This window comes from Carcharhinus amblyrhynchos, chromosome 7 (genome assembly GCF_965287045.1).
Source record: "Carcharhinus amblyrhynchos chromosome 7, sCarAmb.v2.hapA, whole genome shotgun sequence".
Classification (NCBI taxonomy): domain Eukaryota; kingdom Metazoa; phylum Chordata; class Chondrichthyes; order Carcharhiniformes; family Carcharhinidae; genus Carcharhinus; species Carcharhinus amblyrhynchos.
Genome location: NC_137330.1, coordinates 106,163,122 through 106,183,907, shown reverse-complemented (window position 1 = coordinate 106,183,907; position 20,786 = coordinate 106,163,122). Strand labels below are relative to the sequence as shown.

The window sequence follows — 20,786 nt, the reverse complement described above, 5'->3', positions numbered from 1 at the left end:
GGTGGATATTGCTGGCCTGAGCACTGAGACACCAGAGATAGTCTGCTTGGCACTTCTTCCTGGGTATTGCTGTTCCGACTTCTCCCACAAATCACCAGCAAAGTTCCTCAGCCAAAACGTGAGCCGCCTCTGGGCCGACAGCCGGCGTTGCGGGCAGCCCCGGCTGGCAGCAAAAGCCTACGGCACCTGGTATTCCCAGGCGGTCTCCCATCCAAGTACTAACCAGGCCTGAGCCTGCTTAGCTTCCGAGATCAGACGACATCGGGCGTTTTCAGGCTAGTATGGCCGTAGGCGCTGGCTGCTCTCATTTCTGGCCTTTTCACGCTCACAACTCAGATGCCGACAATTGGCTTTGTGCTGTGGTCAGAGGAGGAGGGAGGGAGGGAAACACTGACGCAGTGTTTGGGGCAAAGCTCCCTGAATCAGCAGAGATACTGCGCTTGTCACTTCTTGGTGGATATTGCTGGCCTGAGCACTGAGACACCAGAGATAGTCTGCTTGGCACTTCTTCCTGGGTATTGCTGTTCCGACTTCTCCCACAAATCACCAGCAAAGTTCCTCAGCCAAAACGTGAGCCGCCTCTGGGCCGACAGCCGGCGTTGCGGGCAGCCCCGGCTGGCAGCAAAAGCCTACGGCACCCGATATTCCCAGGCGGTCTCCCATCCAAGTACTAACCAGGCCTGAGCCTGCTTAGCTTCCGAGATCAGACGAGATCGGGCGTTTTCAGGCTAGTATGGCCGTAGGCGCTGGCTGCTCTCATTTCTGGCCTTTTCACGCTCACAACTCAGATGCCGACAATTGGCTTTGTGCTGTGGTCAGAGGAGGAGGGAGGGAGGGAAACACTGACGCAGTGTTTGGGGCAAAGCTCCCTGAATCAGCAGAGATACTGCGCTTGTCACTTCTTGGTGGATATTGCTGGCCTGAGCACTGAGACACCAGAGATAGTCTGCTTGGCACTTCTTCCTGGGTATTGCTGTTCCGACTTCTCCCACAAATCACCAGCAAAGTTCCTCAGCCAAAACGTGAGCCGCCTCTGGGCCGACAGCCGGCGTTGCGGGCAGCCCCGGCTGGCAGCAAAAGCCTACGGCACCTGGTATTCCCAGGCGGTCTCCCATCCAAGTACTAACCAGGCCTGAGCCTGCTTAGTTTCCGAGATCAGACGAGATCGGGCGTTTTCAGGCTAGTATGGCCGTAGGCGCTGGCTGCTCTCATTTCTGGCCTTTTCACGCTCACAACTCAGATGCCGACAATTGGCTTTGTGCTGTGGTCAGAGGAGGAGGGAGGGAGGGAAACACTGACGCAGTGTTTGGGGCAAAGCTCCCTGAATCAGCAGAGATACTGCGCTTGTCACTTCTTGGTGGATATTGCTGGCCTGAGCACTGAGACACCAGAGATAGTCTGCTTGGCACTTCTTCCTGGGTATTGCTGTTCCGACTTCTCCCACAAATCACCAGCAAAGTTCCTCAGCCAAAACGTGAGCCGCCTCTGGGCCGACAGCCGGCGTTGCGGGCAGCCCCGGCTGGCAGCAAAAGCCTACGGCACCTGGTATTCCCAGGCGGTCTCCCATCCAAGTACTAACCAGGCCTGAGCCTGCTTAGCTTCCGAGATCAGACGACATCGGGCGTTTTCAGGCTAGTATGGCCGTAGGCGCTGGCTGCTCTCATTTCTGGCCTTTTCACGCTCACAACTCAGATGCCGACAATTGGCTTTGTGCTGTGGTCAGAGGAGGAGGGAGGGAGGGAAACACTGACGCAGTGTTTGGGGCAAAGCTCCCTGAATCAGCAGAGATACTGCGCTTGTCACTTCTTGGTGGATATTGCTGGCCTGAGCACTGAGACACCAGAGATAGTCTGCTTGGCACTTCTTCCTGGGTATTGCTGTTCCGACTTCTCCCACAAATCACCAGCAAAGTTCCTCAGCCAAAACGTGAGCCGCCTCTGGGCCGACAGCCGGCGTTGCGGGCAGCCCCGGCTGGCAGCAAAAGCCTACGGCACCCGATATTCCCAGGCGGTCTCCCATCCAAGTACTAACCAGGCCTGAGCCTGCTTAGCTTCCGAGATCAGACGAGATCGGGCGTTTTCAGGCTAGTATGGCCGTAGGCGCTGGCTGCTCTCATTTCTGGCCTTTTCACGCTCACAACTCAGATGCCGACAATTGGCTTTGTGCTGTGGTCAGAGGAGGAGGGAGGGAGGGAAACACTGACGCAGTGTTTGGGGCAAAGCTCCCTGAATCAGCAGAGATACTGCGCTTGTCACTTCTTGGTGGATATTGCTGGCCTGAGCACGGAGACACCAGAGATAGTCTGCTTGGCACTTCTTCCTGGGTATTGCTGTTCCGACTTCTCCCACAAATCACCAGCAAAGTTCCTCAGCCAAAACGTGAGCCGCCTCTGGGCCGACAGCCGGCGTTGCGGGCAGCCCCGGCTGGCAGCAAAAGCCTACGGCACCTGGTATTCCCAGGCGGTCTCCCATCCAAGTACTAACCAGGCCTGAGCCTGCTTAGCTTCCGAGATCAGACGAGATCGGGCGTTTTCAGGCTAGTATGGCCGTAGGCGCTGGCTGCTCTCATTTCTGGCCTTTTCACGCTCACAACTCAGATGCCGACAATTGGCTTTGTGCTGTGGTCAGAGGAGGAGGGAGGGAGGGAAACACTGACGCAGTGTTTGGGGCAAAGCTCCCTGAATCAGCAGAGATACTGCGCTTGTCACTTCTTGGTGGATATTGCTGGCCTGAGCACTGAGACACCAGAGATAGTCTGCTTGGCACTTCTTCCTGGGTATTGCTGTTCCGACTTCTCCCACAAATCACCAGCAAAGTTCCTCAGCCAAAACGTGAGCCGCCTCTGGGCCGACAGCCGGCGTTGCGGGCAGCCCCGGCTGGCAGCAAAAGCCTACGGCACCTGGTATTCCCAGGCGGTCTCCCATCCAAGTACTAACCAGGCCTGAGCCTGCTTAGCTTCCGAGATCAGACGAGATCGGGCGTTTTCAGGCTAGTATGGCCGTAGGCGCTGGCTGCTCTCATTTCTGGCCTTTTCACGCTCACAACCCAGATGCCGACAATTGGCTTTGTGCTGTGGTCAGAGGAGGAGGGAGGGAGGGAAACACTGACGCAGTGTTTGGGGCAAAGCTCCCTGAATCAGCAGAGATACTGCGCTTGTCACTTCTTGGTGGATATTGCTGGCCTGAGCACTGAGACACCAGAGATAGTCTGCTTGGCACTTCTTCCTGGGTATTGCTGTTCCGACTTCTCCCACAAATCACCAGCAAAGTTCCTCAGCCAAAACGTGAGCCGCCTCTGGGCCGACAGCCGGCGTTGCGGGCAGCCCCGGCTGGCAGCAAAAGCCTACGGCACCTGGTATTCCCAGGCGGTCTCCCATCCAAGTACTAACCAGGCCTGAGCCTGCTTAGCTTCCGAGATCAGACGAGATCGGGCGTTTTCAGGCTAGTATGGCCGTAGGCGCTGGCTGCTCTCATTTCTGGCCTTTTCACGCTCACAACTCAGATGCCGACAATTGGCTTTGTGCTGTGGTCAGAGGAGGAGGGAGGGAGGGAAACACTGACGCAGTGTTTGGGGCAAAGCTCCCTGAATCAGCAGAGATACTGCGCTTGTCACTTCTTGGTGGATATTGCTGGCCTGAGCACTGAGACACCAGAGATAGTCTGCTTGGCACTTCTTCCTGGGTATTGCTGTTCTGACTTCTCCCACAAATCACCAGCAAAGTTCCTCAGCCAAAACGTGAGCCGCCCCTGGGCCGACAGCCGGCGTTGCGGGCAGCCCCGGCTGGCAGCAAAAGCCTACGGCACCTGGTATTCCCAGGCGGTCTCCCATCCAAGTACTAACCAGGCCTGATCCTGCTTAGCTTCCGAGATCAGACGAGATCGGGCGTTTTCAGGCTAGTATGGCCGTAGGCGCTGGCTGCTCTCATTTCTGGCCTTTTCACGCTCACAACTCAGATGCCGACAATTGGCTTTGTGCTGTGGTCAGAGGAGGAGGGAGGGAGGGAAACACTGACGCAGTGTTTGGGGCAAAGCTCCCTGAATCAGCAGAGATACTGCGCTTGTCACTTCTTGGTGGATATTGCTGGCCTGAGCACTGAGACACCAGAGATAGTCTGCTTGGCACTTCTTCCTGGGTATTGCTGTTCCGACTTCTCCCACAAATCACCAGCAAAGTTCCTCAGCCAAAACGTGAGCCGCCTCTGGGCCGACAGCCGGCGTTGCGGGCAGCCCCGGCTGGCAGCAAAAGCCTACGGCACCTGGTATTCCCAGGCGGTCTCCCATCCAAGTACTAACCAGGCCTGAGCCTTCTTAGCTTCCGAGATCGGGCGTTTTCAGGCTAGTATGGCCGTAGGCGCTGGCTGCTCTCATTTCTGGCCTTTTCACGCTCACAACTCAGATGCCGACAATTGGCTTTGTGCTGTGGTCAGAGGAGGAGGGAGGGAGGGAAACACTGACGCAGTGTTTGGGGCAAAGCTCCCTGAATCAGCAGAGATACTGCGCTTGTCACTTCTTGGTGGATATTGCTGGCCTGAGCACTGAGACACCAGAGATAGTCTGCTTGGCACTTCTTCCTGGGTATTGCTGTTCCGACTTCTCCCACAAATCACCAGCAAAGTTCCTCAGCCAAAACGTGAGCCGCCTCTGGGCCGACAGCCGGCGTTGCGGGCAGCCCCGGCTGGCAGCAAAAGCCTACGGCACCTGGTATTCCCAGGCGGTCTCCCATCCAAGTACTAACCAGGCCTGAACCTGCTTAGCTTCCGAGATCAGACGAGATCGGGCGTTTTCAGGCTAGTATGGCCGTAGGCGCTGGCTGCTCTCATTTCTGGCCTTTTCACGCTCACAACTCAGATGCCGACAATTGGCTTTGTGCTGTGGTCAGAGGAGGAGGGAGGGAGGGAAACACTGACGCAGTGTTTGGGGCAAAGCTCCCTGAATCAGCAGAGATACTGCGCTTGTCACTTCTTGGTGGATATTGCTGGCCTGAGCACTGAGACACCAGAGATAGTCTGCTTGGCACTTCTTCCTGGGTATTGCTGTTCCGACTTCTCCCACAAATCACCAGCAAAGTTCCTCAGCCAAAACGTGAGCCGCCTCTGGGCCGACAGCCGGCGTTGCGGGCAGCCCCGGCTGGCAGCAAAAGCCTACGGCACCTGGTATTCCCAGGCGGTCTCCCATCCAAGTACTAACCAGGCCTGAGCCTGCTTAGCTTCCGAGATCAGACGACATCGGGCGTTTTCAGGCTAGTATGGCCGTAGGCGCTGGCTGCTCTCATTTCTGGCCTTTTCACGCTCACAACTCAGATGCCGACAATTGGCTTTGTGCTGTGGTCAGAGGAGGAGGGAGGGAGGGAAACACTGACGCAGTGTTTGGGGCAAAGCTCCCTGAATCAGCAGAGATACTGCGCTTGTCACTTCTTGGTGGATATTGCTGGCCTGAGCACTGAGACACCAGAGATAGTCTGCTTGGCACTTCTTCCTGGGTATTGCTGTTCCGACTTCTCCCACAAATCACCAGCAAAGTTCCTCAGCCAAAACGTGAGCCGCCTCTGGGCCGACAGCCGGCGTTGCGGGCAGCCCCGGCTGGCAGCAAAAGCCTACGGCACCCGATATTCCCAGGCGGTCTCCCATCCAAGTACTAACCAGGCCTGAGCCTGCTTAGCTTCCGAGATCAGACGAGATCGGGCGTTTTCAGGCTAGTATGGCCGTAGGCGCTGGCTGCTCTCATTTCTGGCCTTTTCACGCTCACAACTCAGATGCCGACAATTGGCTTTGTGCTGTGGTCAGAGGAGGAGGGAGGGAGGGAAACACTGACGCAGTGTTTGGGGCAAAGCTCCCTGAATCAGCAGAGATACTGCGCTTGTCACTTCTTGGTGGATATTGCTGGCCTGAGCACTGAGACACCAGAGATAGTCTGCTTGGCACTTCTTCCTGGGTATTGCTGTTCCGACTTCTCCCACAAATCACCAGCAAAGTTCCTCAGCCAAAACGTGAGCCGCCTCTGGGCCGACAGCCGGCGTTGCGGGCAGCCCCGGCTGGCAGCAAAAGCCTACGGCACCTGGTATTCCCAGGCGGTCTCCCATCCAAGTACTAACCAGGCCTGAGCCTGCTTAGTTTCCGAGATCAGACGAGATCGGGCGTTTTCAGGCTAGTATGGCCGTAGGCGCTGGCTGCTCTCATTTCTGGCCTTTTCACGCTCACAACTCAGATGCCGACAATTGGCTTTGTGCTGTGGTCAGAGGAGGAGGGAGGGAGGGAAACACTGACGCAGTGTTTGGGGCAAAGCTCCCTGAATCAGCAGAGATACTGCGCTTGTCACTTCTTGGTGGATATTGCTGGCCTGAGCACTGAGACACCAGAGATAGTCTGCTTGGCACTTCTTCCTGGGTATTGCTGTTCCGACTTCTCCCACAAATCACCAGCAAAGTTCCTCAGCCAAAACGTGAGCCGCCTCTGGGCCGACAGCCGGCGTTGCGGGCAGCCCCGGCTGGCAGCAAAAGCCTACGGCACCTGGTATTCCCAGGCGGTCTCCCATCCAAGTACTAACCAGGCCTGAGCCTGCTTAGCTTCCGAGATCAGACGACATCGGGCGTTTTCAGGCTAGTATGGCCGTAGGCGCTGGCTGCTCTCATTTCTGGCCTTTTCACGCTCACAACTCAGATGCCGACAATTGGCTTTGTGCTGTGGTCAGAGGAGGAGGGAGGGAGGGAAACACTGACGCAGTGTTTGGGGCAAAGCTCCCTGAATCAGCAGAGATACTGCGCTTGTCACTTCTTGGTGGATATTGCTGGCCTGAGCACTGAGACACCAGAGATAGTCTGCTTGGCACTTCTTCCTGGGTATTGCTGTTCCGACTTCTCCCACAAATCACCAGCAAAGTTCCTCAGCCAAAACGTGAGCCGCCTCTGGGCCGACAGCCGGCGTTGCGGGCAGCCCCGGCTGGCAGCAAAAGCCTACGGCACCCGATATTCCCAGGCGGTCTCCCATCCAAGTACTAACCAGGCCTGAGCCTGCTTAGCTTCCGAGATCAGACGAGATCGGGCGTTTTCAGGCTAGTATGGCCGTAGGCGCTGGCTGCTCTCATTTCTGGCCTTTTCACGCTCACAACTCAGATGCCGACAATTGGCTTTGTGCTGTGGTCAGAGGAGGAGGGAGGGAGGGAAACACTGACGCAGTGTTTGGGGCAAAGCTCCCTGAATCAGCAGAGATACTGCGCTTGTCACTTCTTGGTGGATATTGCTGGCCTGAGCACTGAGACACCAGAGATAGTCTGCTTGGCACTTCTTCCTGGGTATTGCTGTTCCGACTTCTCCCACAAATCACCAGCAAAGTTCCTCAGCCAAAACGTGAGCCGCCTCTGGGCCGACAGCCGGCGTTGCGGGCAGCCCCGGCTGGCAGCAAAAGCCTACGGCACCTGGTATTCCCAGGCGGTCTCCCATCCAAGTACTAACCAGGCCTGAGCCTGCTTAGCTTCCGAGATCAGACGAGATCGGGCGTTTTCAGGCTAGTATGGCCGTAGGCGCTGGCTGCTCTCATTTCTGGCCTTTTCACGCTCACAACTCAGATGCCGACAATTGGCTTTGTGCTGTGGTCAGAGGAGGAGGGAGGGAGGGAAACACTGACGCAGTGTTTGGGGCAAAGCTCCCTGAATCAGCAGAGATACTGCGCTTGTCACTTCTTGGTGGATATTGCTGGCCTGAGCACTGAGACACCAGAGATAGTCTGCTTGGCACTTCTTCCTGGGTATTGCTGTTCCGACTTCTCCCACAAATCACCAGCAAAGTTCCTCAGCCAAAACGTGAGCCGCCCCTGGGCCGACAGCCGGCGTTGCGGGCAGCCCCGGCTGGCAGCAAAAGCCTACGGCACCTGGTATTCCCAGGCGGTCTCCCATCCAAGTACTAACCAGGCCTGAGCCTGCTTAGCTTCCGAGATCAGACGAGATCGGGCGTTTTCAGGCTAGTATGGCCGTAGGCGCTGGCTGCTCTCATTTCTGGCCTTTTCACGCTCACAACTCAGATGCCGACAATTGGCTTTGTGCTGTGGTCAGAGGAGGAGGGAGGGAGGGAAACACTGACGCAGTGTTTGGGGCAAAGCTCCCTGAATCAGCAGAGATACTGCGCTTGTCACTTCTTGGTGGATATTGCTGGCCTGAGCACTGAGACACCAGAGATAGTCTGCTTGGCACTTCTTCCTGGGTATTGCTGTTCCGACTTCTCCCACAAATCACCAGCAAAGTTCCTCAGCCAAAACGTGAGCCGCCCCTGGGCCGACAGCCGGCGTTGCGGGCAGCCCCGGCTGGCAGCAAAAGCCTACGGCACCTGGTATTCCCAGGCGGTCTCCCATCCAAGTACTAACCAGGCCTGAGCCTGCTTAGCTTCCGAGATCAGACGAGATCGGGCGTTTTCAGGCTAGTATGGCCGTAGGCGCTGGCTGCTCTCATTTCTGGCCTTTTCACGCTCACAACTCAGATGCCGACAATTGGCTTTGTGCTGTGGTCAGAGGAGGAGGGAGGGAGGGAAACACTGACGCAGTGTTTGGGGCAAAGCTCCCTGAATCAGCAGAGATACTGCGCTTGTCACTTCTTGGTGGATATTGCTGGCCTGAGCACTGAGACACCAGAGATAGTCTGCTTGGCACTTCTTCCTGGGTATTGCTGTTCCGACTTCTCCCACAAATCACCAGCAAAGTTCCTCAGCCAAAACGTGAGCCGCCTCTGGGCCGACAGCCGGCGTTGCGGGCAGCCCCGGCTGGCAGCAAAAGCCTACGGCACCTGGTATTCCCAGGCGGTCTCCCATCCAAGTACTAACCAGGCCTGAGCCTGCTTAGCTTCCGAGATCAGACGAGATCGGGCGTTTTCAGGCTAGTATGGCCGTAGGCGCTGGCTGCTCTCATTTCTGGCCTTTTCACGCTCACAACTCAGATGCCGACAATTGGCTTTGTGCTGTGGTCAGAGGAGGAGGGAGGGAGGGAAACACTGACGCAGTGTTTGGGGCAAAGCTCCCTGAATCAGCAGAGATACTGCGCTTGTCACTTCTTGGTGGATATTGCTGGCCTGAGCACTGAGACACCAGAGATAGTCTGCTTGGCACTTCTTCCTGGGTATTGCTGTTCCGACTTCTCCCACAAATCACCAGCAAAGTTCCTCAGCCAAAACGTGAGCCGCCCCTGGGCCGACAGCCGGCGTTGCGGGCAGCCCCGGCTGGCAGCAAAAGCCTACGGCACCTGGTATTCCCGGGCGGTCTCCCATCCAAGTACTAACCAGGCCTGAGCCTGCTTAGCTTCCGAGATCAGACGAGATCGGGCGTTTTCAGGCTAGTATGGCCGTAGGCGCTGGCTGCTCTCATTTCTGGCCTTTTCACGCTCACAACTCAGATGCCGACAATTGGCTTTGTGCTGTGGTCAGAGGAGGAGGGAGGGAGGGAAACACTGACGCAGTGTTTGGGGCAAAGCTCCCTGAATCAGCAGAGATACTGCGCTTGTCACTTCTTGGTGGATATTGCTGGCCTGAGCACTGAGACACCAGAGATAGTCTGCTTGGCACTTCTTCCTGGGTATTGCTGTTCCGACTTCTCCCACAAATCACCAGCAAAGTTCCTCAGCCAAAACGTGAGCCGCCTCTGGGCCGACAGCCGGCGTTGCGGGCAGCCCCGGCTGGCAGCAAAAGCCTACGGCACCCGATATTCCCAGGCGGTCTCCCATCCAAGTACTAACCAGGCCTGAGCCTGCTTAGCTTCCGAGATCAGACGAGATCGGGCGTTTTCAGGCTAGTATGGCCGTAGGCGCTGGCTGCTCTCATTTCTGGCCTTTTCACGCTCACAACTCAGATGCCGACAATTGGCTTTGTGCTGTGGTCAGAGGAGGAGGGAGGGAGGGAAACACTGACGCAGTGTTTGGGGCAAAGCTCCCTGAATCAGCAGAGATACTGCGCTTGTCACTTCTTGGTGGATATTGCTGGCCTGAGCACTGAGACACCAGAGATAGTCTGCTTGGCACTTCTTCCTGGGTATTGCTGTTCCGACTTCTCCCACAAATCACCAGCAAAGTTCCTCAGCCAAAACGTGAGCCGCCTCTGGGCCGACAGCCGGCGTTGCGGGCAGCCCCGGCTGGCAGCAAAAGCCTACGGCACCTGGTATTCCCAGGCGGTCTCCCATCCAAGTACTAACCAGGCCTGAGCCTGCTTAGCTTCCGAGATCAGACGAGATCGGGCGTTTTCAGGCTAGTATGGCCGTAGGCGCTGGCTGCTCTCATTTCTGGCCTTTTCACGCTCACAACTCAGATGCCGACAATTGGCTTTGTGCTGTGGTCAGAGGAGGAGGGAGGGAGGGAAACACTGACGCAGTGTTTGGGGCAAAGCTCCCTGAATCAGCAGAGATACTGCGCTTGTCACTTCTTGGTGGATATTGCTGGCCTGAGCACTGAGACACCAGAGATAGTCTGCTTGGCACTTCTTCCTGGGTATTGCTGTTCTGACTTCTCCCACAAATCACCAGCAAAGTTCCTCAGCCAAAACGTGAGCCGCCCCTGGGCCGACAGCCGGCGTTGCGGGCAGCCCCGGCTGGCAGCAAAAGCCTACGGCACCTGGTATTCCCAGGCGGTCTCCCATCCAAGTACTAACCAGGCCTGAGCCTGCTTAGCTTCCGAGATCAGACGAGATCGGGCGTTTTCAGGCTAGTATGGCCGTAGGCGCTGGTTGCTCTCATTTCTGGCCTTTTCACGCTCACAACTCAGATGCCGACAATTGGCTTTGTGCTGTGGTCAGAGGAGGAGGGAGGGAGGGAAACACTGACGCAGTGTTTGGGGCAAAGCTCCCTGAATCAGCAGAGATACTGCGCTTGTCACTTCTTGGTGGATATTGCTGGCCTGAGCACTGAGACACCAGAGATAGTCTGCTTGGCACTTCTTCCTGGGTATTGCTGTTCCGACTTCTCCCACAAATCACCAGCAAAGTTCCTCAGCCAAAACGTGAGCCGCCCCTGGGCCGACAGCCGGCGTTGCGGGCAGCCCCGGCTGGCAGCAAAAGCCTACGGCACCTGGTATTCCCAGGCGGTCTCCCATCCAAGTACTAACCAGGCCTGATCCTGCTTAGCTTCCGAGATCAGACGAGATCGGGCGTTTTCAGGCTAGTATGGCCGTAGGCGCTGGCTGCTCTCATTTCTGGCCTTTTCACGCTCACAACTCAGATGCCGACAATTGGCTTTGTGCTGTGGTCAGAGGAGGAGGGAGGGAGGGAAACACTGACGCAGTGTTTGGGGCAAAGCTCCCTGAATCAGCAGAGATACTGCGCTTGTCACTTCTTGGTGGATATTGCTGGCCTGAGCACTGAGACACCAGAGATAGTCTGCTTGGCACTTCTTCCTGGGTATTGCTGTTCCGACTTCTCCCACAAATCACCAGCAAAGTTCCTCAGCCAAAACGTGAGCCGCCTCTGGGCCGACAGCCGGCGTTGCGGGCAGCCCCGGCTGGCAGCAAAAGCCTACGGCACCTGGTATTCCCAGGCGGTCTCCCATCCAAGTACTAACCAGGCCTGAGCCTTCTTAGCTTCCAAGATCGGGCGTTTTCAGGCTAGTATGGCCGTAGGCGCTGGCTGCTCTCATTTCTGGCCTTTTCACGCTCACAACTCAGATGCCGACAATTGGCTTTGTGCTGTGGTCAGAGGAGGAGGGAGGGAGGGAAACACTGACGCAGTGTTTGGGGCAAAGCTCCCTGAATCAGCAGAGATACTGCGCTTGTCACTTCTTGGTGGATATTGCTGGCCTGAGCACTGAGACACCAGAGATAGTCTGCTTGGCACTTCTTCCTGGGTATTGCTGTTCCGACTTCTCCCACAAATCACCAGCAAAGTTCCTCAGCCAAAACGTGAGCCGCCTCTGGGCCGACAGCCGGCGTTGCGGGCAGCCCCGGCTGGCAGCAAAAGCCTACGGCACCTGGTATTCCCAGGCGGTCTCCCATCCAAGTACTAACCAGGCCTGAGCCTGCTTAGCTTCCGAGATCAGACCAGATCGGGCGTTTTCAGGCTAGTATGGCCGTAGGCGCTGGCTGCTCTCATTTCTGGCCTTTTCACGCTCACAACTCAGATGCCGACAATTGGCTTTGTGCTGTGGTCAGAGGAGGAGGGAGGGAGGGAAACACTGACGCAGTGTTTGGGGCAAAGCTCCCTGAATCAGCAGAGATACTGCGCTTGTCACTTCTTGGTGGATATTGCTGGCCTGAGCACTGAGACACCAGAGATAGTCTGCTTGGCACTTCTTCCTGGGTATTGCTGTTCCGACTTCTCCCACAAATCACCAGCAAAGTTCCTCAGCCAAAACGTGAGCCGCCTCTGGGCCGACAGCCGGCGTTGCGGGCAGCCCCGGCTGGCAGCAAAAGCCTACGGCACCTGGTATTCCCAGGCGGTCTCCCATCCAAGTACTAACCAGGCCTGAGCCTGCTTAGCTTCCGAGATCAGACGAGATCGGGCGTTTTCAGGCTAGTATGGCCGTAGGCGCTGGCTGCTCTCATTTCTGGCCTTTTCACGCTCACAACTCAGATGCCGACAATTGGCTTTGTGCTGTGGTCAGAGGAGGAGGGAGGGAGGGAAACACTGACGCAGTGTTTGGGGCAAAGCTCCCTGAATCAGCAGAGATACTGCGCTTGTCACTTCTTGGTGGATATTGCTGGCCTGAGCACTGAGACACCAGAGATAGTCTGCTTGGCACTTCTTCCTGGGTATTGCTGTTCCGACTTCTCCCACAAATCACCAGCAAAGTTCCTCAGCCAAAACGTGAGCCGCCTCTGGGCCGACAGCCGGCGTTGCGGGCAGCCCCGGCTGGCAGCAAAAGCCTACGGCACCCGATATTCCCAGGCGGTCTCCCATCCAAGTACTAACCAGGCCTGAGCCTGCTTAGCTTCCGAGATCAGACGAGATCGGGCGTTTTCAGGCTAGTATGGCCGTAGGCGCTGGCTGCTCTCATTTCTGGCCTTTTCACGCTCACAACTCAGATGCCGACAATTGGCTTTGTGCTGTGGTCAGAGGAGGAGGGAGGGAGGGAAACACTGACGCAGTGTTTGGGGCAAAGCTCCCTGAATCAGCAGAGATACTGCGCTTGTCACTTCTTGGTGGATATTGCTGGCCTGAGCACTGAGACACCAGAGATAGTCTGCTTGGCACTTCTTCCTGGGTATTGCTGTTCCGACTTCTCCCACAAATCACCAGCAAAGTTCCTCAGCCAAAACGTGAGCCGCCTCTGGGCCGACAGCCGGCGTTGCGGGCAGCCCCGGCTGGCAGCAAAAGCCTACGGCACCCGATATTCCCAGGCGGTCTCCCATCCAAGTACTAACCAGGCCTGAGCCTGCTTAGCTTCCGAGATCAGACGAGATCGGGCGTTTTCAGGCTAGTATGGCCATAGGCGCTGGCTGCTCTCATTTCTGGCCTTTTCACGCTCACAACTCAGATGCCGACAATTGGCTTTGTGCTGTGGTCAGAGGAGGAGGGAGGGAGGGAAACACTGACGCAGTGTTTGGGGCAAAGCTCCCTGAATCAGCAGAGATACTGCGCTTGTCACTTCTTGGTGGATATTGCTGGCCTGAGCACTGAGACACCAGAGATAGTCTGCTTGGCACTTCTTCCTGGGTATTGCTGTTCCGACTTCTCCCACAAATCACCAGCAAAGTTCCTCAGCCAAAACGTGAGCCGCCTCTGGGCCGACAGCCGGCGTTGCGGGCAGCCCCGGCTGGCAGCAAAAGCCTACGGCACCTGGTATTCCCAGGCGGTCTCCCATCCAAGTACTAACCAGGCCTGAGCCTGCTTAGTTTCCGAGATCAGACGAGATCGGGCGTTTTCAGGCTAGTATGGCCGTAGGCGCTGGCTGCTCTCATTTCTGGCCTTTTCACGCTCACAACTCAGATGCCGACAATTGGCTTTGTGCTGTGGTCAGAGGAGGAGGGAGGGAGGGAAACACTGACGCAGTGTTTGGGGCAAAGCTCCCTGAATCAGCAGAGATACTGCGCTTGTCACTTCTTGGTGGATATTGCTGGCCTGAGCACTGAGACACCAGAGATAGTCTGCTTGGCACTTCTTCCTGGGTATTGCTGTTCCGACTTCTCCCACAAATCACCAGCAAAGTTCCTCAGCCAAAACGTGAGCCGCCTCTGGGCCGACAGCCGGCGTTGCGGGCAGCCCCGGCTGGCAGCAAAAGCCTACGGCACCTGGTATTCCCAGGCGGTCTCCCATCCAAGTACTAACCAGGCCTGAGCCTGCTTAGCTTCCGAGATCAGACGAGATCGGGCGTTTTCAGGCTAGTATGGCCGTAGGCGCTGGCTGCTCTCATTTCTGGCCTTTTCACGCTCACAACTCAGATGCCGACAATTGGCTTTGTGCTGTGGTCAGAGGAGGAGGGAGGGAGGGAAACACTGACGCAGTGTTTGGGGCAAAGCTCCCTGAATCAGCAGAGATACTGCGCTTGTCACTTCTTGGTGGATATTGCTGGCCTGAGCACTGAGACACCAGAGATAGTCTGCTTGGCACTTCTTCCTGGGTATTGCTGTTCCGACTTCTCCCACAAATCACCAGCAAAGTTCCTCAGCCAAAACGTGAGCCGCCTCTGGGCCGACAGCCGGCGTTGCGGGCAGCCCCGGCTGGCAGCAAAAGCCTACGGCACCCGATATTCCCAGGCGGTCTCCCATCCAAGTACTAACCAGGCCTGAGCCTGCTTAGCTTCCGAGATCAGACGAGATCGGGCGTTTTCAGGCTAGTATGGCCATAGGCGCTGGCTGCTCTCATTTCTGGCCTTTTCACGCTCACAACTCAGATGCCGACAATTGGCTTTGTGCTGTGGTCAGAGGAGGAGGGAGGGAGGGAAACACTGACGCAGTGTTTGGGGCAAAGCTCCCTGAATCAGCAGAGATACTGCGCTTGTCACTTCTTGGTGGATATTGCTGGCCTGAGCACTGAGACACCAGAGATAGTCTGCTTGGCACTTCTTCCTGGGTATTGCTGTTCCGACTTCTCCCACAAATCACCAGCAAAGTTCCTCAGCCAAAACGTGAGCCGCCTCTGGGCCGACAGCCGGCGTTGCGGGCAGCCCCGGCTGGCAGCAAAAGCCTACGGCACCTGGTATTCCCAGGCGGTCTCCCATCCAAGTACTAACCAGGCCTGAGCCTGCTTAGTTTCCGAGATCAGACGAGATCGGGCGTTTTCAGGCTAGTATGGCCGTAGGCGCTGGCTGCTCTCATTTCTGGCCTTTTCACGCTCACAACTCAGATGCCGACAATTGGCTTTGTGCTGTGGTCAGAGGAGGAGGGAGGGAGGGAAACACTGACGCAGTGTTTGGGGCAAAGCTCCCTGAATCAGCAGAGATACTGCGCTTGTCACTTCTTGGTGGATATTGCTGGCCTGAGCACTGAGACACCAGAGATAGTCTGCTTGGCACTTCTTCCTGGGTATTGCTGTTCCGACTTCTCCCACAAATCACCAGCAAAGTTCCTCAGCCAAAACGTGAGCCGCCTCTGGGCCGACAGCCGGCGTTGCGGGCAGCCCCGGCTGGCAGCAAAAGCCTACGGCACCTGGTATTCCCAGGCGGTCTCCCATCCAAGTACTAACCAGGCCTGAGCCTGCTTAGCTTCCGAGATCAGACGAGATCGGGCGTTTTCAGGCTAGTATGGCCGTAGGCGCTGGCTGCTCTCATTTCTGGCCTTTTCACGCTCACAACTCAGATGCCGACAATTGGCTTTGTGCTGTGGTCAGAGGAGGAGGGAGGGAGGGAAACACTGACGCAGTGTTTGGGGCAAAGCTCCCTGAATCAGCAGAGATACTGCGCTTGTCACTTCTTGGTGGATATTGCTGGCCTGAGCACTGAGACACCAGAGATAGTCTGCTTGGCACTTCTTCCTGGGTATTGCTGTTCCGACTTCTCCCACAAATCACCAGCAAAGTTCCTCAGCCAAAACGTGAGCCGCCTCTGGGCCGACAGCCGGCGTTGCGGGCAGCCCCGGCTGGCAGCAAAAGCCTACGGCACCCGATATTCCCAGGCGGTCTCCCATCCAAGTACTAACCAGGCCTGAGCCTGCTTAGCTTCCGAGATCAGACGAGATCGGGCGTTTTCAGGCTAGTATGGCCGTAGGCGCTGGCTGCTCTCATTTCTGGCCTTTTCACGCTCACAACTCAGATGCCGACAATTGGCTTTGTGCTGTGGTCAGAGGAGGAGGGAGGGAGGGAAACACTGACGCAGTGTTTGGGGCAAAGCTCCCTGAATCAGCAGAGATACTGCGCTTGTCACTTCTTGGTGGATATTGCTGGCCTGAGCACTGAGACACCAGAGATAGTCTGCTTGGCACTTCTTCCTGGGTATTGCTGTTCCGACTTCTCCCACAAATCACCAGCAAAGTTCCTCAGCCAAAACGTGAGCCGCCCCTGGGCCGACAGCCGGCGTTGCGGGCAGCCCCGGCTGGCAGCAAAAGCCTACGGCACCTGGTATTCCCAGGCGGTCTCCCATCCAAGTACTAACCAGGCCTGAGCCTGCTTAGCTTCCGAGATCAGACGAGATCGGGCGTTTTCAGGCTAGTATGGCCGTAGGCGCTGGCTGCTCTCATTTCTGGCCTTTTCACGCTCACAACTCAGATGCCGACAATTGGCTTTGTGCTGTGGTCAGAGGAGGAGGGAGGGAGGGAAACACTGACGCAGTGTTTGGGGCAAAGCTCCCTGAATCAGCAGAGATACTGCGCTTGTCACTTCTTGGTGGATATTGCTGGCCTGAGCACTGAGACACCAGAGATAGTCTGCTTGGCACTTCTTCCTGGGTATTGCTGTTCCGACTTCTCCCACAAATCACCAGCAAAGTTCCTCAGCCAAAACGTGAGCCGCCCCTGGGCCGACAGCCGGCGTTGCGGGCAGCCCCGGCTGGCAGCAAAAGCCTACGGCACCTGGTATTCCCAGGCGGTCTCCCATCCAAGTACTAACCAGGCCTGAGCCTGCTTAGCTTCCGAGATCAGACGAGATCGGGCGTTTTCAGGCTAGTATGGCCGTAGGCGCTGGCTGCTCTCATTTCTGGCCTTTTCACGCTCACAACTCAGATGCCGACAATTGGCTTTGTGCTGTGGTCAGAGGAGGAGGGAGGGAGGGAAACACTGACGCAGTGTTTGGGGCAAAGCTCCCTGAATCAGCAGAGATACTGCGCTTGTCACTTCTTGGTGGATATTGCTGGCCTGAGCACTGAGACACCAGAGATAGTCTGCTTGGCACTTCTTCCTGGGTATTGCTGTTCCGACTTCTCCCACAAATCACCAGCAAAGTTCCTCAGCCAAAACGTGAGCCGCCTCTGGGCCGACAGCCGGCGTTGCGGGCAGCCCCGGCTGGCAGCAAAAGCCTACGGCACCTGGTATTCCCAGGCGGTCTCCCATCCAAGTACTAACCAGGCCTGAGCCTGCTTAGCTTCCGAGATCAGACGAGATCGGGCGTTTTCAGGCTAGTATGGCCGTAGGCGCTGGCTGCTCTCATTTCTGGCCTTTTCACGCTCACAACTCAGATGCCGACAATTGGCTTTGTGCTGTGGTCAGAGGAGGAGGGAGGGAGGGAAACACTGACGCAGTGTTTGGGGCAAAGCTCCCTGAATCAGCAGAGATACTGCGCTTGTCACTTCTTGGTGGATATTGCTGGCCTGAGCACTGAGACACCAGAGATAGTCTGCTTGGCACTTCTTCCTGGGTATTGCTGTTCCGACTTCTCCCACAAATCACCAGCAAAGTTCCTCAGCCAAAACGTGAGCCGCCCCTGGGCCGACAGCCGGCGTTGCGGGCAGCCCCGGCTGGCAGCAAAAGCCTACGGCACCTGGTATTTCCCGGGCGGTCTCCCATCCAAGTACTAACCAGGCCTGAGCCTGCTTAGCTTCCGAGATCAGACGAGATCGGGCGTTTTCAGGCTAGTATGGCCGTAGGCGCTGGCTGCTCTCATTTCTGGCCTTTTCACGCTCACAACTCAGATGCCGACAATTGGCTTTGTGCTGTGGTCAGAGGAGGAGGGAGGGAGGGAAACACTGACGCAGTGTTTGGGGCAAAGCTCCCTGAATCAGCAGAGATACTGCGCTTGTCACTTCTTGGTGGATATTGCTGGCCTGAGCACTGAGACACCAGAGATAGTCTGCTTGGCACTTCTTCCTGGGTATTGCTGTTCCGACTTCTCCCACAAATCACCAGCAAAGTTCCTCAGCCAAAACGTGAGCCGCCTCTGGGCCGACAGCCGGCGTTGCGGGCAGCCCCGGCTGGCAGCAAAAGCCTACGGCACCTGGTATTCCCAGGCGGTCTCCCATCCAAGTACTAACCAGGCCTGAGCCTGCTTAGCTTCCGAGATCAGACGAGATCGGGCGTTTTCAGGCTAGTATGGCCGTAGGCGCTGGCTGCTCTCATTTCTGGCCTTTTCACGCTCACAACTCAGATGCCGACAATTGGCTTTGTGCTGTGGTCAGAGGAGGAGGGAGGGAGGGAAACACTGACGCAGTGTTTGGGGCAAAGCTCCCTGAATCAGCAGAGATACTGCGCTTGTCACTTCTTGGTGGATATTGCTGGCCTGAGCACTGAGACACCAGAGATAGTCTGCTTGGCACTTCTTCCTGGGTATTGCTGTTCCGACTTCTCCCACAAATCACCAGCAAAGTTCCTCAGCCAAAACGTGAGCCGCCTCTGGGCCGACAGCCGGCGTTGCGGGCAGCCCCGGCTGGCAGCAAAAGCCTACGGCACCTGGTATTCCCAGGCGGTCTCCCATCCAAGTACTAACCAGGCCTGAGCCTGCTTAGCTTCCGAGATCAGACGAGATCGGGCGTTTTCAGGCTAGTATGGCCGTAGGCGCTGGCTGCTCTCATTTCTGGCCTTTTCACGCTCACAACTCAGATGCCGACAATTGGCTTTGTGCTGTGGTCAGAGGAGGAGGGAGGGAGGGAAACACTGACGCAGTGTTTGGGGCAAAGCTCCCTGAATCAGCAGAGATACTGCGCTTGTCACTTCTTGGTGGATATTGCTGGCCTGAGCACTGAGACACCAGAGATAGTCTGCTTGGCACTTCTTCCTGGGTATTGCTGTTCCGACTTCTCCCACAAATCACCAGCAAAGTTCCTCAGCCAAAACGTGAGCCGCCCCTGGGCCGACAGCCGGCGTTGCGGGCAGCCCCGGCTGGCAGCAAAAGCCTACGGCACCTGGTATTCCCAGGCGGTCTCCCATCCAAGTACTAACCAGGCCTGAGCCTGCTTAGCTTCCGAGATCAGACGAGATCGGGCGTTTTCAGGCTAGTATGGCCGTAGGCGCTGGCTGCTCTCATTTCTGGCCTTTTCACGCTCACAACTCAGATGCCGACAATTGGCTTGTGCTGTGGTCAGAGGAGGAGGGAGGGAGGGAAACACTGACGCAGTGTTTGGGGCAAAGCTCCCTGAATCAGCAGAGATACTGCGCTTGTCACTTCTTGGTGGATATTGCTGGCCTGAGCACTGAGACACCAGAGATAGTCTGCTTGGCACTTCTTCCTGGGTATTGCTGTTCCGACTTCTCCCACAAATCACCAGCAAAGTTCCTCAGCCAAAACGTGAGCCGCCTCTGGGCCGACAGCCGGCGTTGCGGGCAGCCCCGGCTGGCAGCAAAAGCCTACGGCACCCGATATTCCCAGGCGGTCTCCCATCCAAGTACTAACCAGGCCTGAGCCTGCTTAGCTTCCGAGATCAGACGAGATCGGGCGTTTTCAGGCTAGTATGGCCGTAGGCGCTGGCTGCTCTCATTTCTGGCCTTTTCACGCTCACAACTCAGATGCCGACAATTGGCTTTGTGCTGTGGTCAGAGGAGGAGGGAGGGAGGGAAACACTGACGCAGTGTTTGGGGCAAAGCTCCCTGAATCAGCAGAGATACTGCGCTTGTCACTTCTTGGTGGATATTGCTGGCCTGAGCACTGAGACACCAGAGATAGTCTGCTTGGCACTTCTTCCTGGGTATTGCTGTTCCGACTTCTCCCACAAATCACCAGCAAAGTTCCTCAGCCAAAACGTGAGCCGCCTCTGGGCCGACAGCCGGCGTTGCGGGCAGCCCCGGCTGGCAGCAAAAGCCTACGGCACCTGGTATTCCCAGGCGGTCTCCCATCCAAGTACTAACCAGGCCTGAGCCTGCTTAGCTTCCGAGATCAGACGAGATCGGGCGTTTTCAGGCTAGTATGGCCGTAGGCGCTGGCTGCTCTCATTTCTGGCCTTTTCACGCTCACAACTCAGATGCCGACAATTGGCTTTGTGCTGTGGTCAGAGGAGGAGGGAGGGAGGGAAACACTGACGCAGTGTTTGGGGCAAAGCTCCCTGAATCAGCAGAGATACTGCGCTTGTCACTTCTTGGTGGATATTGCTGGCCTGAGCACTGAGACACCAGAGATAGTCTGCTTGGCACTTCTTCCTGGGTATTGCTGTTCTGACTTCTCCCACAAATCACCAGCAAAGTTCCTCAGCCAAAACGTGAGCCGCCCCTGGGCCGACAGCCGGCGTTGCGGGCAGCCCCGGCTGGCAGCAAAAGCCTACGGCACCTGGTATTCCCAGGCGGTCTCCCATCCAAGTACTAACCAGGCCTGAGCCTGCTTAGCTTCCGAGATCAGACGAGATCGGGCGTTTTCAGGCTAGTATGGCCGTAGGCGCTGGTTGCTCTCATTTCTGGCCTTTTCACGCTCACAACTCAGATGCCGACAATTGGCTTTGTGCTGTGGTCAGAGGAGGAGGGAGGGAGGGAAACACTGACGCAGTGTTTGGGGCAAAGCTCCCTGAATCAGCAGAGATACTGCGCTTGTCACTTCTTGGTGGATATTGCTG

General features: G+C 56.6%; 44 non-coding genes and 2 pseudogenes across 44 annotated transcripts; all 46 read right to left on the bottom strand.

Moving 5' to 3' along the window:
• Positions 1-174: 174 nt before the first annotated feature.
• LOC145346319 (5S ribosomal RNA) lies at positions 175-293 on the bottom strand. Its single transcript, XR_013887672.1, has one exon. It is a non-coding gene; the product is annotated as a 5S ribosomal RNA (ribosomal RNA).
• Positions 294-626: 333 nt separating this feature from the next.
• Positions 627-745, bottom strand: LOC145346095 (5S ribosomal RNA). Its single transcript, XR_013887457.1, has one exon. It is a non-coding gene; the product is annotated as a 5S ribosomal RNA (ribosomal RNA).
• A 333-nt stretch (positions 746-1,078) lies between these two features.
• LOC145346163 (5S ribosomal RNA) lies at positions 1,079-1,197 on the bottom strand. Its single transcript, XR_013887521.1, has one exon. It is a non-coding gene; the product is annotated as a 5S ribosomal RNA (ribosomal RNA).
• Positions 1,198-1,530: 333 nt separating this feature from the next.
• LOC145346318 (5S ribosomal RNA) lies at positions 1,531-1,649 on the bottom strand. Its single transcript, XR_013887671.1, has one exon. It is a non-coding gene; the product is annotated as a 5S ribosomal RNA (ribosomal RNA).
• Positions 1,650-1,982: 333 nt separating this feature from the next.
• Positions 1,983-2,101, bottom strand: LOC145346094 (5S ribosomal RNA). Its single transcript, XR_013887456.1, has one exon. It is a non-coding gene; the product is annotated as a 5S ribosomal RNA (ribosomal RNA).
• Positions 2,102-2,434: 333 nt separating this feature from the next.
• Positions 2,435-2,553, bottom strand: LOC145345965 (5S ribosomal RNA). Its single transcript, XR_013887332.1, has one exon. It is a non-coding gene; the product is annotated as a 5S ribosomal RNA (ribosomal RNA).
• A 333-nt stretch (positions 2,554-2,886) lies between these two features.
• Positions 2,887-3,005, bottom strand: LOC145345964 (5S ribosomal RNA). The gene has a single exon (XR_013887331.1). It is a non-coding gene; the product is annotated as a 5S ribosomal RNA (ribosomal RNA).
• A 333-nt stretch (positions 3,006-3,338) lies between these two features.
• On the bottom strand, positions 3,339-3,457 carry LOC145345963 (5S ribosomal RNA). The gene has a single exon (XR_013887330.1). It is a non-coding gene; the product is annotated as a 5S ribosomal RNA (ribosomal RNA).
• Positions 3,458-3,790: 333 nt separating this feature from the next.
• LOC145346255 (5S ribosomal RNA) lies at positions 3,791-3,909 on the bottom strand. Its single transcript, XR_013887609.1, has one exon. It is a non-coding gene; the product is annotated as a 5S ribosomal RNA (ribosomal RNA).
• A 333-nt stretch (positions 3,910-4,242) lies between these two features.
• LOC145345686 (5S ribosomal RNA) lies at positions 4,243-4,351 on the bottom strand (annotated as a pseudogene).
• Positions 4,352-4,684: 333 nt separating this feature from the next.
• On the bottom strand, positions 4,685-4,803 carry LOC145346097 (5S ribosomal RNA). Its single transcript, XR_013887459.1, has one exon. It is a non-coding gene; the product is annotated as a 5S ribosomal RNA (ribosomal RNA).
• Positions 4,804-5,136: 333 nt separating this feature from the next.
• On the bottom strand, positions 5,137-5,255 carry LOC145346317 (5S ribosomal RNA). The gene has a single exon (XR_013887670.1). It is a non-coding gene; the product is annotated as a 5S ribosomal RNA (ribosomal RNA).
• Positions 5,256-5,588: 333 nt separating this feature from the next.
• LOC145346093 (5S ribosomal RNA) lies at positions 5,589-5,707 on the bottom strand. The gene has a single exon (XR_013887455.1). It is a non-coding gene; the product is annotated as a 5S ribosomal RNA (ribosomal RNA).
• A 333-nt stretch (positions 5,708-6,040) lies between these two features.
• On the bottom strand, positions 6,041-6,159 carry LOC145346161 (5S ribosomal RNA). Its single transcript, XR_013887520.1, has one exon. It is a non-coding gene; the product is annotated as a 5S ribosomal RNA (ribosomal RNA).
• Positions 6,160-6,492: 333 nt separating this feature from the next.
• Positions 6,493-6,611, bottom strand: LOC145346316 (5S ribosomal RNA). Its single transcript, XR_013887669.1, has one exon. It is a non-coding gene; the product is annotated as a 5S ribosomal RNA (ribosomal RNA).
• A 333-nt stretch (positions 6,612-6,944) lies between these two features.
• Positions 6,945-7,063, bottom strand: LOC145346092 (5S ribosomal RNA). Its single transcript, XR_013887454.1, has one exon. It is a non-coding gene; the product is annotated as a 5S ribosomal RNA (ribosomal RNA).
• Positions 7,064-7,396: 333 nt separating this feature from the next.
• Positions 7,397-7,515, bottom strand: LOC145345961 (5S ribosomal RNA). The gene has a single exon (XR_013887328.1). It is a non-coding gene; the product is annotated as a 5S ribosomal RNA (ribosomal RNA).
• A 333-nt stretch (positions 7,516-7,848) lies between these two features.
• Positions 7,849-7,967, bottom strand: LOC145345960 (5S ribosomal RNA). The gene has a single exon (XR_013887327.1). It is a non-coding gene; the product is annotated as a 5S ribosomal RNA (ribosomal RNA).
• A 333-nt stretch (positions 7,968-8,300) lies between these two features.
• Positions 8,301-8,419, bottom strand: LOC145345959 (5S ribosomal RNA). Its single transcript, XR_013887326.1, has one exon. It is a non-coding gene; the product is annotated as a 5S ribosomal RNA (ribosomal RNA).
• A 333-nt stretch (positions 8,420-8,752) lies between these two features.
• LOC145345958 (5S ribosomal RNA) lies at positions 8,753-8,871 on the bottom strand. Its single transcript, XR_013887325.1, has one exon. It is a non-coding gene; the product is annotated as a 5S ribosomal RNA (ribosomal RNA).
• A 333-nt stretch (positions 8,872-9,204) lies between these two features.
• On the bottom strand, positions 9,205-9,323 carry LOC145346007 (5S ribosomal RNA). Its single transcript, XR_013887372.1, has one exon. It is a non-coding gene; the product is annotated as a 5S ribosomal RNA (ribosomal RNA).
• A 333-nt stretch (positions 9,324-9,656) lies between these two features.
• LOC145346091 (5S ribosomal RNA) lies at positions 9,657-9,775 on the bottom strand. The gene has a single exon (XR_013887453.1). It is a non-coding gene; the product is annotated as a 5S ribosomal RNA (ribosomal RNA).
• Positions 9,776-10,108: 333 nt separating this feature from the next.
• LOC145345956 (5S ribosomal RNA) lies at positions 10,109-10,227 on the bottom strand. Its single transcript, XR_013887324.1, has one exon. It is a non-coding gene; the product is annotated as a 5S ribosomal RNA (ribosomal RNA).
• Positions 10,228-10,560: 333 nt separating this feature from the next.
• Positions 10,561-10,679, bottom strand: LOC145345955 (5S ribosomal RNA). The gene has a single exon (XR_013887323.1). It is a non-coding gene; the product is annotated as a 5S ribosomal RNA (ribosomal RNA).
• A 333-nt stretch (positions 10,680-11,012) lies between these two features.
• Positions 11,013-11,131, bottom strand: LOC145346254 (5S ribosomal RNA). Its single transcript, XR_013887608.1, has one exon. It is a non-coding gene; the product is annotated as a 5S ribosomal RNA (ribosomal RNA).
• Positions 11,132-11,464: 333 nt separating this feature from the next.
• On the bottom strand, positions 11,465-11,573 carry LOC145345740 (5S ribosomal RNA; annotated as a pseudogene).
• A 333-nt stretch (positions 11,574-11,906) lies between these two features.
• LOC145346215 (5S ribosomal RNA) lies at positions 11,907-12,025 on the bottom strand. Its single transcript, XR_013887571.1, has one exon. It is a non-coding gene; the product is annotated as a 5S ribosomal RNA (ribosomal RNA).
• Positions 12,026-12,358: 333 nt separating this feature from the next.
• Positions 12,359-12,477, bottom strand: LOC145345954 (5S ribosomal RNA). The gene has a single exon (XR_013887322.1). It is a non-coding gene; the product is annotated as a 5S ribosomal RNA (ribosomal RNA).
• A 333-nt stretch (positions 12,478-12,810) lies between these two features.
• LOC145346090 (5S ribosomal RNA) lies at positions 12,811-12,929 on the bottom strand. The gene has a single exon (XR_013887452.1). It is a non-coding gene; the product is annotated as a 5S ribosomal RNA (ribosomal RNA).
• A 333-nt stretch (positions 12,930-13,262) lies between these two features.
• Positions 13,263-13,381, bottom strand: LOC145346156 (5S ribosomal RNA). The gene has a single exon (XR_013887515.1). It is a non-coding gene; the product is annotated as a 5S ribosomal RNA (ribosomal RNA).
• A 333-nt stretch (positions 13,382-13,714) lies between these two features.
• Positions 13,715-13,833, bottom strand: LOC145346160 (5S ribosomal RNA). Its single transcript, XR_013887519.1, has one exon. It is a non-coding gene; the product is annotated as a 5S ribosomal RNA (ribosomal RNA).
• Positions 13,834-14,166: 333 nt separating this feature from the next.
• On the bottom strand, positions 14,167-14,285 carry LOC145345953 (5S ribosomal RNA). The gene has a single exon (XR_013887321.1). It is a non-coding gene; the product is annotated as a 5S ribosomal RNA (ribosomal RNA).
• A 333-nt stretch (positions 14,286-14,618) lies between these two features.
• LOC145346155 (5S ribosomal RNA) lies at positions 14,619-14,737 on the bottom strand. Its single transcript, XR_013887514.1, has one exon. It is a non-coding gene; the product is annotated as a 5S ribosomal RNA (ribosomal RNA).
• A 333-nt stretch (positions 14,738-15,070) lies between these two features.
• Positions 15,071-15,189, bottom strand: LOC145346158 (5S ribosomal RNA). The gene has a single exon (XR_013887517.1). It is a non-coding gene; the product is annotated as a 5S ribosomal RNA (ribosomal RNA).
• A 333-nt stretch (positions 15,190-15,522) lies between these two features.
• Positions 15,523-15,641, bottom strand: LOC145345952 (5S ribosomal RNA). The gene has a single exon (XR_013887320.1). It is a non-coding gene; the product is annotated as a 5S ribosomal RNA (ribosomal RNA).
• Positions 15,642-15,974: 333 nt separating this feature from the next.
• Positions 15,975-16,093, bottom strand: LOC145346088 (5S ribosomal RNA). The gene has a single exon (XR_013887450.1). It is a non-coding gene; the product is annotated as a 5S ribosomal RNA (ribosomal RNA).
• Positions 16,094-16,426: 333 nt separating this feature from the next.
• Positions 16,427-16,545, bottom strand: LOC145345951 (5S ribosomal RNA). Its single transcript, XR_013887319.1, has one exon. It is a non-coding gene; the product is annotated as a 5S ribosomal RNA (ribosomal RNA).
• A 333-nt stretch (positions 16,546-16,878) lies between these two features.
• Positions 16,879-16,997, bottom strand: LOC145345949 (5S ribosomal RNA). Its single transcript, XR_013887317.1, has one exon. It is a non-coding gene; the product is annotated as a 5S ribosomal RNA (ribosomal RNA).
• Positions 16,998-17,330: 333 nt separating this feature from the next.
• LOC145345948 (5S ribosomal RNA) lies at positions 17,331-17,449 on the bottom strand. Its single transcript, XR_013887316.1, has one exon. It is a non-coding gene; the product is annotated as a 5S ribosomal RNA (ribosomal RNA).
• A 333-nt stretch (positions 17,450-17,782) lies between these two features.
• LOC145346246 (5S ribosomal RNA) lies at positions 17,783-17,902 on the bottom strand. The gene has a single exon (XR_013887600.1). It is a non-coding gene; the product is annotated as a 5S ribosomal RNA (ribosomal RNA).
• A 333-nt stretch (positions 17,903-18,235) lies between these two features.
• LOC145345947 (5S ribosomal RNA) lies at positions 18,236-18,354 on the bottom strand. The gene has a single exon (XR_013887315.1). It is a non-coding gene; the product is annotated as a 5S ribosomal RNA (ribosomal RNA).
• Positions 18,355-18,687: 333 nt separating this feature from the next.
• LOC145345946 (5S ribosomal RNA) lies at positions 18,688-18,806 on the bottom strand. The gene has a single exon (XR_013887314.1). It is a non-coding gene; the product is annotated as a 5S ribosomal RNA (ribosomal RNA).
• A 333-nt stretch (positions 18,807-19,139) lies between these two features.
• LOC145345945 (5S ribosomal RNA) lies at positions 19,140-19,258 on the bottom strand. The gene has a single exon (XR_013887313.1). It is a non-coding gene; the product is annotated as a 5S ribosomal RNA (ribosomal RNA).
• Positions 19,259-19,590: 332 nt separating this feature from the next.
• LOC145346087 (5S ribosomal RNA) lies at positions 19,591-19,709 on the bottom strand. Its single transcript, XR_013887449.1, has one exon. It is a non-coding gene; the product is annotated as a 5S ribosomal RNA (ribosomal RNA).
• Positions 19,710-20,042: 333 nt separating this feature from the next.
• LOC145345944 (5S ribosomal RNA) lies at positions 20,043-20,161 on the bottom strand. The gene has a single exon (XR_013887312.1). It is a non-coding gene; the product is annotated as a 5S ribosomal RNA (ribosomal RNA).
• A 333-nt stretch (positions 20,162-20,494) lies between these two features.
• LOC145345943 (5S ribosomal RNA) lies at positions 20,495-20,613 on the bottom strand. Its single transcript, XR_013887311.1, has one exon. It is a non-coding gene; the product is annotated as a 5S ribosomal RNA (ribosomal RNA).
• Positions 20,614-20,786: the final 173 nt, after the last annotated feature.